The sequence below is a fragment of the Macadamia integrifolia genome, chromosome 8, assembly GCF_013358625.1.
Source record: "Macadamia integrifolia cultivar HAES 741 chromosome 8, SCU_Mint_v3, whole genome shotgun sequence".
Lineage (NCBI taxonomy): Eukaryota > Viridiplantae > Streptophyta > Magnoliopsida > Proteales > Proteaceae > Macadamia > Macadamia integrifolia.
Window position 1 is genome coordinate 27,856,614 of NC_056564.1, and position 21,089 is coordinate 27,877,702.

The 21,089-nt window shown below is 38.9% G+C and overlaps 1 long non-coding RNA gene across 1 annotated transcript in view; it reads right to left on the reverse strand.

Moving 5' to 3' along the window:
* Positions 1–15,491: 15,491 nt before the first annotated feature.
* LOC122087661 overlaps positions 15,492–21,089 on the reverse strand; it is an 8,073-nt gene continuing 2,475 nt past the window's right edge. Inside the window, exon 2 of the long non-coding RNA XR_006142803.1 lies at positions 15,492–16,060. This is a non-coding gene — a long non-coding RNA (uncharacterized LOC122087661). The remainder of the gene's footprint in view (positions 16,061–21,089) is intronic.

Genomic DNA, 21,089 nt, shown 5'->3' on the forward strand with positions numbered 1-21,089 from the left:
GATGGAGACTTGAATCTGTGTTTCTGTTATGTTAAACTCTGAACCCCAAAAATAGATGGTTTAGAAAGGTGCTGTGATTTAGATTCTCTGATGAAAAATTGGAGGAAAGGGGGAAAGGGTTGGTGGATCTTGCTTCTTTTCCTCTGTTTTCCTCTTTCTACCTTATTTTAGTGAATAAAAATGTATAATAAATACATCCCAACATTACGGTGGTTTTCATTGCAGTGTCTCATTTCTAAAAGCTAAGTAGGAAAGGTACTCTGCTGTGGAGGATCTTCTAAAAAAAAAATTGAGTAAAGGGGGAAAGAGGAGAGTGATTCATGTTTGTTCCTTTTTACCTTTTTTTTTTTGGTGAACAGAGTTGGGTATACATACAATGTATCAGCCAAAAATTCTTGTCCAAACTTGGCTCACTTTGTTCTTTTCCCACTGCAGACCTAAAGATGGTTTCTTTTACTTTGGCAGATTATGAGTGAAGAATTCAAAGCCTTCCAGTCAGAGATTTATCTTGAAGATTTCAAGCTGAAGTGGCCAGACACACATCACTGGCTCCTTGGACTCAACTTCCCCCATTCCTTACATCTGTTTATATTTGGATCTCTTTGCTGTATGCAGTCTTATACGGAAACAGACTGCAATTAAAACAAGGGGGGGGGGGGGGGGGGGGCCTAGGGAATTGATGCTTTTGTGGGCCTTGGCAACACACCTTGCTTTCTGTGGAGGACAAGGGCGCGAGTGCCACATGGGATATTATTTCAAAGTCATATGGTGTGGATATAACTGTGGTGACTGACTGGATACATGGTTTTGTTGCTATAGATTGTCAAAATATAACGTGCAACTTCTTGATCTAAGTAGTAAACCTTACCAACCCGAAATGTATTTGTAATTCTTCTTTTGAGAAGACAACGTGGAAGGCAAAGTCTTCTATCTTTTGCAGGAAGGTCGGTTCTTCCATAATCTTCTCTTGCTTCGGTGCCCATATACTTAATGTCTTGCTTTCTATTCCCAAAAGAACATTTGTAGAAAATTAAATTTTAGCTATCTTCGTTTTTTGAATGGCGTTGGAATCAAACATAATAGGTCCTCTCTTGATCGGATAGAAGAAAATTTGCTAACCTAAACTTTTGGAGGCCAGGGTATCAGAGATTCTGGAACCCACAACAAGGCTTTGCTTTTAAAACTAACTAGGCTGGAGGATGCTGAAAATGTCTTGTGTTTTCAAGTACTCAAATCCAAATACATCAACATCAAGTTAGTGTTTAACAAAAAAAATTTAAAAATGTGTGGGTCCATCTGCTGGAATAACAGCCTTTGTGCTACCAACTCTAAAAAACATCATTCATGGGAAAATAGACAATGGCAATAACGCCTTTTTTTGGGATGATACTTGGATTTTATCACCACCATCGAACATAATGCCATATTTCTACTGTAAACTTAAATCCTCCCAAGCAATCAATCAACACTATCAGTGAATTTGTAATAACTGATCAGTGGAATATGGGACTCCTGAATGTTGCTTTACCTATTCATTTCAATAGTGTTATGTTGCAGATCCAATTATCCCATCAATTTGACAGATGACGCCATGGCAGTCTCTTTTCAGAGGAGGGATATTTCAAAACTAGGTTAGTTGCTAATTATCTTTTGATCAATTCACTGACAAACTTCAATGGATGCTCAAACATGTGTCGTTATTCCTATCCTTGCTCCCAATTGTGGCGTTTTTACTGAAAAATCAATATCCATCCCAAGTTTAAATTCTTCTCCTGGAGACTTATCAACGTGGGACTACCCACATAGGATATCTTATTTAAGGAGATGGACATTGATCCCATTTGTGGGTTCTGTGACATCCATTTTGAATCTTTGCAACATTTTCTTTTTCAATGTAATTTCACAAGATGAAGTTGGACAGCTAACCCATTGGGTTTCAAACCAATTGACTCCAAGACTTATATTTTAATAATTTTGTTATGTACTGTTTCAACTTGGGTGATATATCTAAGACATTATTTCATATGGAAACACATAAATCAGATTCTGTTTTGTGACATTAAACCAGAATTTTCTGCAATATTGAAACAAGCTGATTTCTGAATCTCCAATGGGTTACACTTCGGTACCAAAATTCTACAGGTGAAATCCAGTCAATATGATAGCTCTACCCCAACTCCAAAGAATGATAATATTTTAATGATCACAACTAGTTGGTATAAAATTCACAATTCTAGTGCTTGGGCAGTTTGTTTTTGTTTACAAGGTAAATGTATCTTATGTCACGCTGACTATTTGATGACAGGAGAAGATGGTGAGGGAGCAGTTATAGGACTTCTCAAGGGAGTCATGGTACAAAAATTGAACGTGAAAGTGGATGCAATTTGGAGTGATCGGGAAGAAATAGGATTGGTTTTGCAATGGAACTTCTTTTAACCCCAATTTTGTAATTAAAACTATTATAGTATGTTAGGGGTGCTTAAGAATGTAGCCTTATAGACTATGGAAGAAAAATAGTATATCATTAGGTCGGATATGACATGTATGGATCCTTAAATCTTTTATTTGCTTTCTATATTAAATTAAAAAAAAAAAAAAATCAAAACAGTGATTAATTTGAGATGAAAAGGCTTCCTCCACCACAACTTGAGAATTGAGATGGGATGGAAATTGGAATCTTCTCAATTCTGATTAATTTCTTTCACATGAATTAACAGAGTAGGTACGTCCATGATAGATCACCATAGAAATAGGATTTACAATCTCTGCAAAGCCATCTAATAGCCACATCATCTACCACTGCCACTTGCCACTTCAAACTCTACTCTTCGAAGATAGAGTAACTGTGAGCCCAACCTGATCTTTTTATAGTAAGACTGAGTTTTCCTTCACCCATGGTCAACTGTGGCCTTTGATCAATGTCTATAGGATATAGGGGAATGGTGGTGGTATAATTGACCATTTATAAATGGAGGGGGAGGGCAGACATGATCCTAGAATGATGGCTGAATCCTTCCTACAGGTGTAGGAAATTGTCAATATAATAAATAAAAGGTGTAATGGGCCAAAAGCTTCAAAGCCCCAACACTCTACAGCCCATATACCCAAAAAAAATGGGCTGAGCCTCTTTCTTGAGTGTAGATCAATTATCACACAAGAGCTGTACGATCCTGATCTACATATATGGAAACTAGCTGAAATTTACAACAATGTGGGATTCCATGTGTGTGGATCAAGATCGTATGAGAACCTAATCCAACCTCCTCTCTCTCTCTCTCTCTCTCTCTCTCACTCACACACACACACACACACTCACACACTCTTATCACATCATATTCAAAATGGGTCTTGCCAACCTCCCCTAACAAAATCCACAACTTCCCCAATCTTCCTTCATCAAATCCATGATCAATGCTGAAACTCATTTCAAGCGTACCTCAGAAAACCTTCCGTCAACAAAAGCAACTTCATCCCAGAGTAGTTGCTAGTTTGTCACCACTTCCATGGGCTGACTGGGCTAGAACATTGTGAACCTTATCTTGAGTCCAGCCTTCTAACATTCCAGCGTTAAATTACAACTATATTAAATTATAGGCAAGAGATCGCTGTCTGGTCATGTAACCTTTGCACCAGTGTAGGGGCCAATGAGAGTGAACGTAGGGGCATCGACACAAATGGAATTTTTTTTATTCACAAGGGTGGGGTGGTAATTTTGTGCATTTTTGTGTCTGGGTGCAAGGGCTACATGACCAAACAACTTTCTTTTTTGCTTAAATTTTGAATCATCAACATCCTTGTCGATTCATTTGGTTGCAAGGGAAATTAAAGAAGTTAAGGTAGTAAAGTATTTGTAATGATTATCTAACTTGATTTTATAACAACAACAAACTCAACCTTTAATGGTTTCGACTACACGGATCCATACAAAACAAAGTAGGGAAAAAAATAAGTCCAAACAGAAAATGGAAATGAAGAGATCAAAAGATGAGACATGAGAAAAGAAAGATGAGAATAAGAGGAAAGAGGTACTACCCCTTAATCCAAGAGAATCTTAGCTAATTGGGGTCAGCTACATGGATCACTGTCCTCCAACAGACTCTATTCGAGGTTATACTTGGGACAAGACCAAAACTATGCATGTCATTCCTCACAACTTTTTCTTTGGTCTTTTTAGGTTTGCCCTTAGCTCTTTAAGTTCTTTCGATTTGAATCAGATCACTCCTCCTTATTGAGAGGTCCTCAAGCCTCCGTTGAACATAGACATACCAACTCAAACAACTTATGCAAACATTGCCATTGATCGGGAACACTCCCGAATCAGGACTAATATGCTCATTCCTTACTTTATTCTTCCTAGTTTTGCCGCACATCCATCTTAATATCCTCACCTCTACTATATATAGTGTGATACCCTACTTTTTAAACCTGGTCTAATCACACGGTTGACCCGGTTTAACCATGTAGGACCCGAACCAGAAAGGGTTAAGGCAGGTTCCTTATGGACCATGATAGCAAGGGTGACTTTGAACACAAGTTGGCCAGACAAGTCCGAGTCAGTGCCAGAGGAGACGGGTGTACCCAAGCCGTGCACATGCACGTATCACAAGACCATATACGGGTAATGCTGGTATATAGCCGTATCCTAAAGTGCATATGTATAATATACTTTGTGCCGAGAGTCGAATTCCGTCAAAATCCCACTTGTTGGCTAATTTTCGGCCCTCAGGTGGGTGGTCTCAGGCGGGCGCATCCGCCCCCCTGAGTGACCCACCCATGTGGTTAATAGATATTTTAAAAGGTATAAATAACATTTATTGTGTTTTTCATTTTCTCATTATTACACTAAAGAGTTGGTGAGAAGAGTAAAGAGGAGAGAGAAAAGAAGGGAGAAAAGAGAACAAAGAAGAAGAAAGGGGAAGGAAGAGGAGGAAGGAATGGATTTAAGTGGCGCCAAGGTTTGATCTTCCCATTCCAACGCCGGAAGAGTGATCCCCAACACGAGATCTACGATTAGAGGTAAGCAAATGCTATGTTTCTTAAACTTTCACCAAACCCAAGTAAAACCCTTGATCTGGGTAGAGTTCCTTGAGATTTTGTAAATCCCACTTGAGATGATGAATCTAAGGTTTAATAGATGGTCTATGCGTTGATTTTGAAGGATTTGAAGAAGTGCTTACAAGACTGTAAAGCATTGGTGATTTCTTAAGCTAAGAAGTGATTTTGGGGTTTTGAAAGGGTTCTTGAGCAAAGAAGGTAAGATGGTTTTTCAATCCTTAAATATAACTTAGATCTAGGTTAGAATCATCTTATAAGACCTTGAATGTGTGGAAAATGTGATTGAAAAATCCCTATTTGACTTCCCAAAGGTTGGGAAAAGTTTCAAGGAAAAAGGCATTTTTTTCGCCCTCTCAAGTGGGCCGAACAGTCCGCCTGAGAAGGCAGGCCCTCAGTTTCCACCAGTGGGCTGGGATCGGCGGGCCGAATAGCCCGCTTGAGAAGACCGGCGGGCCAAGACCGGTGGGCTGAACGTCCCACCTGAGAAGACCAGTGGGCTGTGACAGGTGGGCTGTCCGACCCACCTGAGAGGCCCCCAACGTGATTTTTATGTTCGAATGGACCCAAAATGGACGTGCAACCTTCTTTTATGATTCTAAACATGATTTAACCATCAAATATTGTTAGTTTTGACCCCAAGGTGGTGAAATGCTAACCCCCTTCACTTATGATAGGTTCACAAAAATTTACGTTTCTCGCGCCGGATCTCACCCGTACCGGCGTGAGTCTTTGTACACAACATTGTAAGTGGGGAGAGGACGTTTGACTTTATTTTAAGGCTTGTTTGGCATCATTTAATTGTATCTAGATTAGCCATGTCATCATGCAAATTATGTGTAGCTTAATCATCCTCATATGATTATGACATGTATGTTGTGTTTTAGATTCTCAATGCTAAAAGATTGATGTGCTTATGTGATGAATGATAGGATCACTGTGCATGATGCATTATTAGACTAGATGCTGTAGTCGACTTGAAAACGAGTGCATTGGTGGCCCGTGGAATGGGATGCGGTGACACTATGCAATCGTACTATGTGATATAAGAGCATGCGGTTTAGGATTATCATCTTCCCGTGCTACAACCCTTCTCAATAGGGGTTAAGGTGTTGGGTTATCACTTGGGGGGAAGCAGTGATCGTGGTTGTCGGGTCACTGTGGCGGTTAGACATACGCCCGGCTGGTCATTAGGACAGTCGGCAACCTCAGTGGTATATTCAAGGGGGCCAATCGTACTGCTTTTAAATTACTGGGGTCAGTACCTTTACTTTCCGTCATTTACTTTTATGTTGAGAGTCGGTAGTTGGCATGCTTTATTTTTCTGAGTACTCACGGTGGGCCTTCTCTGACAACCCTATGGGCGTATCGTGGGATGGAGTTCGTGGCTCGTACCTGGGGCATACACACACTGTGGTTGTAGTAACACCAAATCAAAGACTTAGTAATGTTGTTTAGATGGATGAGATTTAAAATGAATTGCATAGCATATAGTGCATATGGATGTGATTGTTGTGTGGTCCTTCTTTTCACTTACTGAGCTAGTGAGCTGATCCCACGTGCGCACCTCTTTTAGATGATTTTGCAGGTCACCAGCCTGAAGATCAAGGGTCGGGCCCCACAGTTTAATTTCTTGATGAGGATTGGTGGATCCCTGAGGAGTATGAGCACGGTACGGATTGCATGTGTGAGGGCTGTGCTGTGGGACCGCAGTATTGACACCGTACAGGGTTTTACTTTTTGATTCTTTTGATGACCCCTTTTTGTGTACTTGATATGTGAATTTTTATTCTTTTTGTGTAAATATCATGCCTGCGGGCCCACATGTATTTATCTATATACTACAATTTGGGTATCAAGTATATTGGGGATATTTATAGGTAAATTAAGTCTTCCGCTGAACTTTTGAACGTTTATCTTAGGTGTGCGTATGCTGTGGTTGGGTACTGTATCAGATGATCCTGGTAGGTTTGGGTTAACCAGAGTTAACCCTGTCACCGGTCCGGTTCTGTGTGAACGGGGTGTGACATATAGCTTCTCTGTATGACACTTCTTAACTATCTAAAATTCTGCTCCATACATCATAGACGAATGCACAATAGTCCTATAGAATTTTTCCTTAAGCTTTAAAGGGATACATTGGTCACATAACACTACGGATATACATCTCCCTTTATCCATCTCACTTTAATTCTCTATGGAACATCATCTTCTATACTACCTTTTTAATTTATGGCTGACCATAAATATCTAAAATACTCACTTTATCACTTTCGGAATCTCTCTCTCTCTCTCTCTTCAATTTTCACCATTTCATTATCCATCATAAAAATAACTAAAGTTACACATCATATACTCTGTTTTCGATCTACTAATCTTAAAACCTCTTGTTTTCAAGGTTGATCTCTATAGCTCCAACTAAGCATTAATCTCTGTTTTTATTTCATCCACTAAAATGATGTCATTGGGGAAAAGCATACCCTAGTGGACCTTGTTTAGAATGTTCTCGGTTAACTCATCAATAACGAGTGTAAAAAAATAGGGGCTTAAGGCCAATCCTTGATGTATCCCAATCGTAATTCAAATTCCTTGTCCTAACCTCCACCGATCTCACATTAGTCACCACGTCCTCATACATGTCTACATCAACATATGAACTTGGCACCTTTCTCTTTACTAGGACATATCGGATTAAATCTCCAAGGACTCTGTCATATGCTTTTTCTATGTCAATAAATATCATATGAAGATCTTTCTTGTGCGTTGCATAACTTTTCACGAGCCTCTTCAGTGGGTAAATAGCCTTTTGTTGTAGATTGACCTAGCATAAAACCAAATTGATTTTCTGAGATATGAGTCTCTTTCTCATGTGGGATTCAATAACCTTCTCCCATAGTTTCATAGTATGACTCATTAGTTTTATGCTTCTATAGTTATTATAACTCTAAATATCCCTTTTATATTTTTACACGGGGACTAAATGCTTTTCTTACAATCATCTGGCATCTTCTTTATGTTCATAATCTTATTAAATAACTTGGTTAACCAAACAATCTCAAATACTCCTCGGGTTACTAGCTGCTTTCATCTTTCTCAAGGCTTCTTTAACTTCCACCACATTAACCTTTTGTACATATATATGACATATAGAGTCTTGTTGAGTAAAGCAAGTTTTCAGGTCATTCATACTCGCACTGTCATTCATACTCGCACTATCTCCATCTAGTAGGGCACTAATATACTCATCCCATATCATCACAATGTCCTCATCACTTGTGATATACCTCACATGTTCGAAATCTCTACTCTTTCTTTCTCTCATTTTAGTTACCTTATATATAGTTTTCCTCCCTGCTTTTATGCTTAAGTTAATATAAAGGTCTTCATATTTTTTTCATTTTATCCATTGTCATAACTTCTTAGCTTCATTTGGGGCATCCTAATACCTCCTTTATCTTTTGTTTTGTAATCCTTTGTCATGTCTTAAACAAACTTTCATAGTCTCAACGGCTGATTAGGCCTCCTCATCCCACCACAAAGTCTCCCTAGGGGCTTGGCGATAATCCTTCGCTTCCCTTAGAACTTTTTTTGTAACACTTAAAAAAATTGGGATTTTTCTTTCCATCACAATGTCTATCTTGTCGTTCCCATAAAGTTGAAAGATGCTCTCATCTTTTCATTCAGGTTGTGAAAGATGCTTCTCTTTGGTCTTTTTTTTTCTATGGCGCTCAACATCTCAGATCAATCAGTTCAACAATATAGGATTAGTGAAACATGTTGGATATTTGGGGGGTATCAGTGGTAGAGACAACTTGATCAAGCTTGAGAAGATTAGACAACAAATGGCAGGTAAATGGGTCATCAAAGTACCGCTTTCTAATGAAACTGGCCTGTGGTGACTACTCAATGGATTTGTTGCCCCAGCCTACGCAAGAAACTTTGAGTTTTGTGGGCCAATCTTTAGGTCAATAGTTGGGGGTTGTGTCAATGAGGGTTGCAAGCAACTAGAGTCTGATAGTTAAGGGAAGAGTGAAAAGGAAAGTAGTGCATTTGAATTCTATAGAAACAAAAAAAGCCCAGCTCTACCATAGATTACGCTCGTATTTAGACAAGCTGAGCTCTAAGAAGTCTACTAGTTGTTGAGTCTTTCTCCGTCATATATTGAGCACAACATGCGACTATAAGGGGGCTTTTTTCTGGGTTCATATTCAATGTCTCTAAATACCAAATTCACACCCTCTTGGTGATAGGTTGCCCCTACGAGTAAAGTTCATAACCTCGAATCCTGTATCGATTCAAGAAAATGCTCTCAGGGGATTATCATTTTGTTCCACATCACATTAGTGTCTCATTCAAAGTCCCACCTTCCTTGTTTTCCCACCTTCTTTGTTTGACAACACTATCAGTAAAAGAATTAAGGTGCTCCCATTTTAATCTCGACCACCTTATCTTAGGGTACATAGGTTCCCTATTTATACTTCTGTGTACTGAGGCACATATCCAGAACTATTAGTCTATATTAGGTGATTGGACTCTCCCCAAGGATAACCTTACAATCCTTACATAAAATTCTTTCTACCCTTCTCGTTAAGAATAAATCTATTTGACTGGTACGATTCCCACCCACTTTCGTAGGTAACTAAGTGCTTCTCTCTTTTTGTAGGAAAAATGTTCATAATATAAAGATCATAAGCTATCGCAAAGTCCAGGATTAGGGTCCCCTCCTCGTTCCTCTCCCCAACCCCATAGCCTCCATAGACACCTTCATATACTCTACGATGACTCTAAGTATGTTTGTTCAAATCACTTCTAATAATAATCAATTCATCCTGATAAAAAAAACTCTATATGAAATCATTCATATGATCCCAAAATTGAAACTTGCTAATTCCATCCAATCCTTCTTAGGGTGCATAAGCACAAACAATATTGAGAACCTCTTACTCCAACACCAGTTAGATGGATATAATCCTATCGCCCATTCTTTTGACATCTACTATATCATTCTTTCGATCTTTATCCACTATAATATCTACTCCTCTTCTATCACTTTGATCTCCCGAAAACCAAAGTTTGAAGTTGTACAAATGGTCCAACATCTTAGCTTTATTACTCTTTCATCTAGTCTCTTGGATACATGCAATATTAATCCTTCTTCTCCTCATAACATCTATTAACTCTAGAATCTTACCGTTTAGGATCTAGTGTTCCAGGATATTAATATAATCTGCTTATGGGCTGGATTCTTTCTTCTCACATGCCCTTGCCTAATTATCATCGCATTAGGCGTTGACACTACGTGACACTTATTGGGGATACCCTAGCAATAAAAGGACAAAAAGGAATGGTGACAAGAATAAAATATATCAAAAAAAAAAAAAAAGGATCAATGCGAAAAGGTGATTGGTTGAATAAATTAATTGTCGATTGCCTACTTGATGCTATAATTTAAGAAAGTAAGAGATAAATAGTAAATAAGTGTATATAAAATGATACAAGGTAAGCCACCGAAAGCATTGAAAGATATTCAAAAAATAAATTATAGTGCATAAACAATGTAGACGTGATGGACAAAAAGGTACCACACATCTCACACAAACACATATACAACAAATCATGCAAAAAAAAAAAAAAAAAAAAAAAAACCAACTAGGACACACAAAGCAAACTGATGCAAATAGAAGCACTAGCAAACATATATAAATATATGCAAAGCACATATAATGCAACTCATGCAAAACAAATTGATGTAAATAATAAACTGATGTAAAACAAAAATACTACAAATTAAGTGAAGAACTGATTTAAAAACTAAAAATACAGCAACTCACGCAAAGAAAACTTATGTAAATGAATGTACCTAAAGAGATTTATCAAGCTAAACTAAAGCGTAATAGTAGATGATAGAATAATAAGATAAGAATGAATAAATGAGTACATGATGAGAACAGTTCCTACGAAAAAGGGTTCCAATACCAACCAATTACTAAATTTATACCAATTACCAATATATAAGTAAATGTTGTGCAAAAAACGGTTATATGATTATCATTACTTTCCAGTGGACTTTCAACCAAAGCTGATCAAAAAAGAGGAATCAAGTCTAGTGAAACTCGAACCAATCGTGTGCATAAGCGGAGCGGGTAGGGTACAAATGAGGATTTGATGATGGTGGAAAAAGGGTGTAAGGCTCGGGTGTTGGGTAAAGAGCTTGAATGGAGCAAGGAGAGAGTCTAGAGGGTCGAGGTGGTATCAACGATGCTTCGCACTAGGGTTTAGCATACAGAGAGAGAGAGAGAGAGAGAGAGAGAGAGAGAGAGAGAGAGAGAGAGAGAGAGAGAGAGGATTTAGGTCGAGGGAATCACAATTTAAGGTAAATTTTTGTTTGGAGCTCCGTACAGCCTTATCCCCCTCTTGGAAGATGCGTGGAGGCTTATTTTACAGAGGTTTTTCCTTTTGAGCCTTAATAGGGTTTTAAATCTATCATGACACATTATTAGCAAACATGTTGGGGGGGAGGGTGGGAAACATAATATTTGGAGTCACCACCTAGGATAAGGGCCTAGGATCCAATGAGTGAACCCAATCCCTAAAGAAAGAGCTCAAGAGTTGGTTTGGTCCAAAGATAAGAATAACTGTCAGGTTATAGAGATGAGAAGGTGTTTGGAATCCACTCTGCCCACTTGAACCTCTTTTACGAGATGCTTAAAGAATGAACATTCTCCCTAATTAAATCTATACATCATGGATGACTATGTTGTAGCTATACTATTATTTACACTATTGCATACATAATAAAAGTTTACATTTTGTCTATTGAGTTGAAAGATTATCCTTGAGCTCAACCTTTATTTCGGGTCAAAGGGGAGGGCCCTTGTTGTTATGAGCACGAACTTTGATGATTATCCCTCGGCTCAGGTGGAATTGGGTTCAACCTTTTGCTTTTCTTCGAAAAATCCAGACTTTTTATGACATTTTATAGCTTTTGGGAATTTTCAAATATGCAAAAATATCAAGGAATCTTGAAGAATCTGACTGATTTGGAGCTCTAAGAAGGCATTTTGAGGGTTCCAAGGACTTCCTAAGGGTTTTAGGATTTTTTTTTGGGATTTTTCATAATTTTTAGGATTTGGCATGCAAATCAAGGCAAGTGAATCTTAGGATAATCTGAAGGAATCTTTATGGTAAGGGAGGAGAGAAGAGGTAAAAGGAGGCAAGAGAGAATTTCTCGGACTTGGAACCCATAACTTCAGTCTATGCCTTGGGAAGGGTGCAAATGAAGTCTGGCGAATCTTCACGTACGTGAATGTATGTGAACGTCCCTGGTCCGTGGATATGGCATCTATTTTCTCTCTCCTCATTTAATAGATGCCATATCCATTGATCAGGGAAGTTCGCATTAATTCATCTATGTGAAGATTCACCACTCTCGTGTAAATGGCCATATTTATAGGCAAATAGAGACCAAGAGAAAAATCATTAATTTTTTACCCAAAAATACCGGTGGTTCTATCATCCAAAATAACTATTTTGCATGACCCTACAAATCTTAAGCAAAATTGTAATTTTGGTGCTAGTTTTGTCCAAATTAGGGTTTCATCTTCTAGGAGCTATTGTGGGTGATATGGTATGTATTATATATCATTGGAATCATATTTTCAAGTAATATCCAATGGTGTGGGATTTTTTCTCATATTTGGCTCTAAATAGTTCAGGATTTGTAAAAAAAGAAATGTGCTTTTTGGATTTCAGTAATTGTTTTCGTGTCCTTCTCACACCATCAAACATTACTTGAATTGACTCGTAAATATTTGATATGCAAACCCCATATACTATAGACTCCGGTAAGGTTTGGCATATTTGGATGTAATTTGGCTGTATCTGGGTAAAGTTCTAGATCATTTCCAAAAGAAAGCATAGATCTTATCCACATCTTGAAGGAATTTCGATGATGTACATAGGCCTCCTTCTTGTGTGGTTCAAGCAGTTTTAAAAGATCTTCAAGATTTTTTAATCCAGGCTCCTATCTAGATCTCCTCTGTGGTTGATTTAGTTCTCTTAAAAAAATTCCAGATTACTAATTCAAGAGCTCCCTCTCCAAAAGTTCTGGAATTATTTTGGACTTTTCCTCTTCCTCTTTATTGCAAGCTTAATATTGATGGTTGTTCTCTTAGAAACCCGGGATGCACAGGTGTAGGAGGAATTTTGCGAGATGATAAAGGTAAACCTCTGTTTCGCTTCTCATACTATGAAGACATTGGGACTAACTTCATGGTTGAGTTCGTTGCCTTCTTTCATGGCCTGCATCATGCGAAGATCTTGGGCCTTGAAAATCTTTGGATTGAGTGTGACTCCAATGCAGTTGTCACTTGCATTAGGAATCAAAAAATTCCATGGTGTTTCGAGCAGAGATGGTTATTTTACAAGAATTTTCTGAATGAAATAAATTGGAAAATTTCTCACTATTACAGGGAAGTTAACGTCGTTGCAGATATGCTGGCTAAGCATGGAGCAAGATGAAAAAGTTTTGACTCACGGTTAACAGCTCCATTTGTTTTATCTGATGTAAGCTGGGATTTTCAGAGAATACCCAAATTTCAGTTTATTTAGACATTGTGATTGGGCTAAAAATCTACTGATGGCCATGCTGAAGGTAGATTTTTAGTTCAATGGTTTTTATTTCTATTGTATCTCCATTCTTTGATTATTAATGATATTCTTTGCTGATCTTTAGCAAAAATTGTCCACATCTTGAAAAGCATCATTGTCGAGGGGATACAAAATTTTGTGTTTACACACGGTGATGAAGGAAGTCCTTCAAAAAAAAAGAGATGGAGGAGAGAGAAAGAGTTGGGCGTGAGGATGTAGGGCAAGGAGGGAAGTTTGGTAGTTATTAGATTAAAAATGGTTACAAACAGATATTCAGGTGGGGGGGGGGGGGGGAGGATTCGAGAGAAATGGGACGAGAGGGGCATTAGGATAAGAGAGAGAGAGAGAGAGAGAGAGAGAGATCTAGCTAAGAAAAATCGTGATAGAGAGATTCAAGCGGAGGGACGGTAGTGGGTACATCTACCCTGAGCCGATTCAAGCTCAAACAGCCATTGCCATTGTCATTGTTTGACATGGAGATAGGTTCAGTTGCAGAGAGCTGTTAACGAGGCCATTACATAGACTTGCAATGCAATTGTTGTGAAAAAAAAATTCAGTGAGCTTTTAAAATGAAATAACATCTTGCCCATATGTAGAATAAATGAGAATTTTGATAGGGACGATGAATTTGATGACGATAATTTGGATTTTTGGACCACTTGTAATTTTTTTTTCTAACTTGATTTTATAAACTATGTAAATTTTTTTTATTATATGTAGTATTGATAATTTTTAGATGTGATTTTTTTCTTATCTTTAAAATTTAAGGGAATTGGATGCATAGTAATGAAATTTAATAACCAAGTCAAGAATGATTTTGGAGTTGATAACATTAACATGTTAGGTAATGATTACAAAAGTTTTTTTTTAGGTTTCAAATTTTCACTTCCCTTCCTTTTGATTTCCCTCACAACCAAACGGAGCCTAGGTTGTGTCTAAAGGCGAGACAAATGGTGTCAGCATAAATTTCAAATTATAGCTTTAGTAACTATTGCCAACAATTTGTACCAAATATATAAATAAATATATATATATATATATACACTGTTGAGCAAGTTTTAGCTCTCATCAACTTTGATGTCAGGAACATGATGCTTCCCATCCGATCTTTCAATCCTAACATAGAGAGGAATCAAAATTTTGCTTGTTCTTGGAATCTCCCTCTTATTGCTCTTCATCTCTACTATTTTTCCACACGACAAATTCTATTTGAATTTAAACATGTGAGTAAAGGACCTTGGGGTATATTTGACAATCAAATTTCAGCCAATTTGATCTGCCACATGGAACAACTAGGCATCTGGCCAAGGTGTGGTTCTTGGATTGCTAGATCAGTTTACCTTATATTGCATTTGCGAAAATAAAGATTATATGAAAGCAAACTACGCATCATGATTACAAAAGTTTTCATTTTCTATTTTAGACGAATTTCCCTTCCATTAGCTTTACTTGCAACCATATGTAACTTATAAGATTTTTTTTCTTTTTTTGGGAAAAGGTATATGCTAACCTCTTATGACATTAGGAACCCATAATACAGGGGAAGAAAATTTACGGGAAGTAATTTTATTTCTTCAATTTTGTGAAATTGAAATTATACAATATATGAAATTAGCATTTTGAGACAACAGGAAGATGATCTAAACTATGAAAAAAAAAACAATAGAGTACTAGAGGTCTGGTGGGGGTAAAATAATGATGCAATTTGGGATGATCTTAACTTTGCTCAGTTGCCTACGATAATCTCACAATAATTATAACAAATATGAAAAAATTATAATTCTAATCAATTAAAAACAGAAAAAGAGAGAGAGAAAGAAATTAAATTCAAAAACCCAATTCCACCCATTAATATTACATACAAGTTCAGAGATAATCTGCAAATTTCCATCAGAAGATTCATGAGGAAGGGAAAAACAAAAACAAAAACCAAAAAAGATGGAAAGAAAAGCAAAACAAAGTAACAAACCAAAAAAAATGTCAAGAGACAAACAGAAGAGAGAGGGAGAGAGAGCCAAGAAAAAGCAGGAAAGGAGAGTAGGAAAAATAAGAACATTTCCCGCCAAAAATATCAAAAGGCTCTTCCCCTTTCAGTTACTATATCCTCTCTTCTCTGATTAAGATTCTCAAAGCTCCATTCCCTTCTCATCCCACCACTACGCAAGAGCCGTGGACCATCTCCCTCCAACGGCACCGTCGTGCTATGAACCCTGCGGTGACCCTTCTTGGATGTCGATGCTCCTCCATTTTTGAACTTTTCATATCGTGGAGCTGGGGTGAGTCTCCCCGACCAATTCCTCTCCATTGAAATGCAACACAACCTTAGACGTGACTTTTCGTGAGGTGGGTCTGGTGATCTCTGCGAAGTTTGACAGACCAAGCAATTGAGATTCATTTCAATCTTGATGGGTTTATCCGATGAAACAATCATTTTGTAGAACGAAATGAAGAAGGAAACCCAGACCCAGATGGAATTGCAGGGAAAGGTTTAATGGGTGGAGGAGAAAGGGAGAGGAGCTGGAAATTTGCGGGGTTGTTGGGGTTAGGGTTGATAAGCAAACTCCTTTTTGGTTGGAGTAAAAAGGAGTTGCGAGCTCGCCGAGCTGTTATTAACAAAACATTGTTCATTCTTCTTTGACTTCTTATCAAAGGGAATAATAATAAGATCCTAGAAGTCCGCTGAACCGGTTCTAATTTGGGATGTCAAACATCATTTTGCCTCAGCTTTTAGGATTGTATTCTCTTCTAGGGTGTGAATTGAAGTGTGAATGACAACTCTACAAGTGTATTTCCGGCATGGAACTTTCTTTTGGTCATCGCTTTGTTTTATTCCTTATTTTCAATAAATTCTTTATATCAAGGGTATAAAAGGGTTTTCAAAATAATTTAAAAATTAACTTTGTATTATAGCCTTCTACAAAGTTATAATCATCTTGTATGCTTTTCAAGTCCATTCGTAAGATGATAAGTTTTACCCTTACTAAAATATAAACTTTATTATTTTGGTCGTCTACTACCACGGTATGGGTGGAAGGACTTTCTTCTTTGCTACTTACTCTCACAACAAACCAACCTAAAAAAGGGGCATTCTTGGGGACTAGCTCGCTATTGACGCAATATTGAGTCTACCCATATTGGACAACTCAATTTATGCTTACCTCTCTTGTTGTAGAGCATTGCTCCCTAAACCCGATTTATTGATCGGTTGGTTCGGTTTGGTCGTGCAGGGTCCTAACCGGCAAGGGTTGATGCAAGTGCCCTATGGTGCATGACAGCAAGGGTGACATCAAATGCGTGGTGGTTGGATAAGATTGAGCCGGTACTCGATGTGATTCGCATGCCTAAGCCATGCACTTGTACATATCATAAGGCTATGTACGAGTAGGGAAGCTATGTTATCGTATTTGATGATGAGAACTTGGATCACGACAAGTGACGGGAGTGAAATACGCATTGAGAACTCATTTCCCATCGAAATCTAGTAAGGTTTGCCATGTTATGGCTAATAGGTGGGTGGTCACTGGTGGGTGCGACCCCCCTACGCGACCCACTTGTAGGGGAAATGTGGGCTCCAACAAGCCCAACTTGGGTGATCACGCGTGTTTTTTTTTTCCCGTCATAATGAAGTCATGTGTGCCTGGTATTACCGACTACTTCACTCAGTATCTCGGTTTAATGTGATTTGGGCCATATAATGTAAAAACCAACCGCACCCTAGTAGATATTTATGACTCAAACTATTAATAGCATTTACTCCTCTCCCATTTATTATTTGAGCAAGGGTTGGTGGAGAGGAGTAAAGAATAGGAAGAAAAGAAGGAAAAGACGGGAAGGAAGAGTAAGGGAAAGTGTATTCCCCTTGTTGCCAAAGTCGTACCTTGCCATTTCGATGCCAGAAAAGTGATTGGCACCTTGAGATCTACAATTTGAGGTAGGTAAGTGCTACAACCCCTTGAATTTGGTGAAACCCTCTTAGGTGGTTAAATCAAGACTTAAGAGGGACTCTATGTGATTTGTTTATAGGTTTCAAAAGAGGAGCAACCAAGATCTAAAAGCATTTTTGTGATATTTGGAGTTGGGGGAAGGATCTTAGGTTTTGGGGTATCATGAGCTAAAGGTATGATTTGTTCCCAAAATCTTGATTTGAACTTAAATCTATGTTGTGTTTATGTGGATGAAGCTTTAAATGTGTGAAAAATATGATGGAAACAACCCCCTTCGATTTTCAAAAGGTGTGAAGAGGAAAAGAAGTAGGACAGCAGAACCCGCTGGACACTGGTGGGTAGCATCGGCGGGTAACCAAACCCACCAGTGTGACCCCCCATCTTACTTGGGTTTCAGAGCCTACAGGCAGGTAGGATTGGCGGGTACCTAGACCTGTCGGTATAACCCACTGGTCTTAGTTGGGCTCTAGGGTCCTACCGATGGGTACCTAGACCGCCGATAGCACCCACTGGTCTTTGGTGAGCCCCGGGGTCCTACCAATAGGTAGGACCGAAGAGTACCCAGGCCTGCCAGTGTGGGTCTGAGTGTTGTTTGCCTAGGAAGCTTGCACAGGTGGGTCCTCCTAGCCACCTGTATGACCTACCTGTGGTCCAATGAGCTCCGTTCGAGCCCAAATTCATCAACAACCTCCTTTACGTGATTAAACACATCTTGACCATGTCTTTCATTGTTTTATGGTCCCGAAATGGACGTATTCTAAGCTTCCTTTCTATGTTAGGTTCCGAGGCTCTCGTCTTCGCATGCCAGATCTTACATGGTATCATGTTTGCATATTCTCGTACGTGAATAGGTAAGTGGGGAGAGGGCGTTGATTTTATTTTGGAATGTTTGTTGCATCATTTTCATTTGATACATCATCTTTCCATTTAAGAATGCCATTTTCGTGCATATGTTTTGTTTAGTGCTAGATGCATTTATGAATTGTTATGTGGCATCTTTAAATTTCCAAATACTTGTAACTTGCTTTGACTTATGAGCATGGATTATTTAATTTTTGGATGATGATGATTAGTTGGACATATGATGAATTGCAAAATTAGATGCCATAGTCAGCTTGGAAACGAATACATTAGTGCACCATGGAATGGAACACAGAAGCACTATGTAGTCTTACTATCTCATATAGGTGCATGTGGTTAAGTTGACATTCCCTCGTGCTATGACTCTTCCCAACAAGGGTTTAGGTGTTGGGTTATCATTGGGGGGAAGTGTCGGTCATGGATTGCCGTGGTGGTTAGAAGTACGCCTATCTGATCATTAGGACAGTTGAAAAATTTAGTGATATATTCAGAGAGCTAAGCATACTGTATTTATTTTTTGCTGTGGTTCAGCCATGATTTATTTTTTTACTATCGTTTGACCACGATTTACTTTTTTGAGCCCTCTTCGACAACCCTATGGGTGTGTCGTGGGTGGAGAATGCATCTCGTACTCGGGGTATACACGCACTATGGTTATGAGTAGTATGTAAGTTATGACTTAGCATTATTGCCTAGGTGAATAGGCCTTAAATGAATTACATGCATATAGGAACATTTGAAATGCGATTGCTTATTTGCGTCTTTCTTTCCATTTACTGAGCTAATGAGCTCACCCTTTGTGTACACACCTTTTTAGATGATTTAGTATATTTCTCTGTAGAGGAGAAAGATTCGAGGCCCCCTGACAAGTTTCCAGTGGGAGATTGGTGGGTTCCGGAGGGATTTGGGCACAGTGCCGGGTGCCCGTGCGAAGGCTGCGTTACAGGGCAACAATAACGAATTCGAAACATAACTTTTCTATTTTATTCTTTTGATGTATTCCTCTTTTTGTGCTCTAGATATTTAACTTGTTATTTCTTGTGTAATTATCATGCCTGCGAGCCCACATGTATATGTACTATGTATAATAATTTGGGTATCAAGAGTAAGTGAAGAATTTATAGGTATATATTTATGACGAGTCTTCCGTTGAATTATTTAATTATATTTTCATGTTGTATGTGGCATGTTGTGTTGTGGTTTACTGCATCAGATGATCCTGATGATTTTTGGGTTATCCGAGGATAACCCGGTCACCAGTTCAGTTTTATGGGAACAGGGTGCGACACTTGTGGTAGGTTTTTATATTTTATGTGAATCATATTGTGTATCCATATTAGTAGTTGCATATTGTGGCCAGCTAGCTAGGGCACAATATATATATATATATATATATATATTCTCTTTATGTAATTTAGCAAATCAATATACACAGAACATTCAAATCCAAAACTGTGTTAACATGATATTAAGAGCATAGGTTTTTTTTTTTTTTTTCCCTTCTTCTCTTCTCTACTCCAACGAGTAGAACAATCCTCTCCTTTGTTGGTCTCCAAGTTGCTGCACACCATCTTCCCCAGCTAGCATCCATGGCTACCAACCTCAACCCATCTCTCCCAGAGGTCGCTCAAACCACTATCACCACCACAACCTCCATCACATTGCCCTCCCCCTCCTTCCCTTCTCCTCGTCACCTTCTCTCCATCAAACTCACACCCACCAACTTCCTTCTTTGGAAGAAACAACTGATACCATTTCTCTGTGGCCAACGCCTATTTGGCTTCATTAATGGCTCTAACCCCTGCAGCAGCACTGAGCTGGCAACAATAGGACTCCCAGCTTGTTAGTCTGCTTGTCCCCTCTCTCTCTGAGGTTGTTGTTCCTATTATTTTAGATAAGGAGACAAGTCAAGACATCTGGGAGACCCTTCATGAAACCTATGGATCTACCTCCTCCACTCGACTTATGCCTCTCAATCTCAGCATGCACAACCTTCATCAAAAAATGGATGAGACTATCATCCTATATCTTTAGCAGGCTAAATTTGTTGTTGATGAACTGGTTGTTGTTGGTAAGCCTCTCCTCCCTGTGGATTTCAACATTCATGTTCTACGCGGTCTCGTCGAGGATCTATAGGATATTGTTCCTTCTCTGCTTACTCGTGTGGTCACTCCCTCTTATAATGAACTACACGGGTTGCTGCGCAGCCACGAAAGCATGAAGGCCTTTTACAAGCTCTCCATATCTGAATCTGGTGAAACGCCCATTGCTCCAACTGGCAACATCGCTCAACGGTCCCCCCTTCCACTGGTGACTCGACCACCTCTTTTGGTCGAGGTTCTAATAGGGGACGTGGGTGCGTGGCAGATCAGGTCGTGGTTGTGGCCATTCTTCCTAAGGGCGCCTCTACTGCACCATCTGTCAATGCACCAACCACAATGCCGCCATCTGCTTCTACAAGCCCCAACCCTACCCTACTACCTATTATCAAAACTATCAGCGACCACCCATGATGGCCCCAACCGCCCACTATGCCCACTCTAACCCACCTCTCCTCCCAACCTCGACCTACCCCCCCCCCCC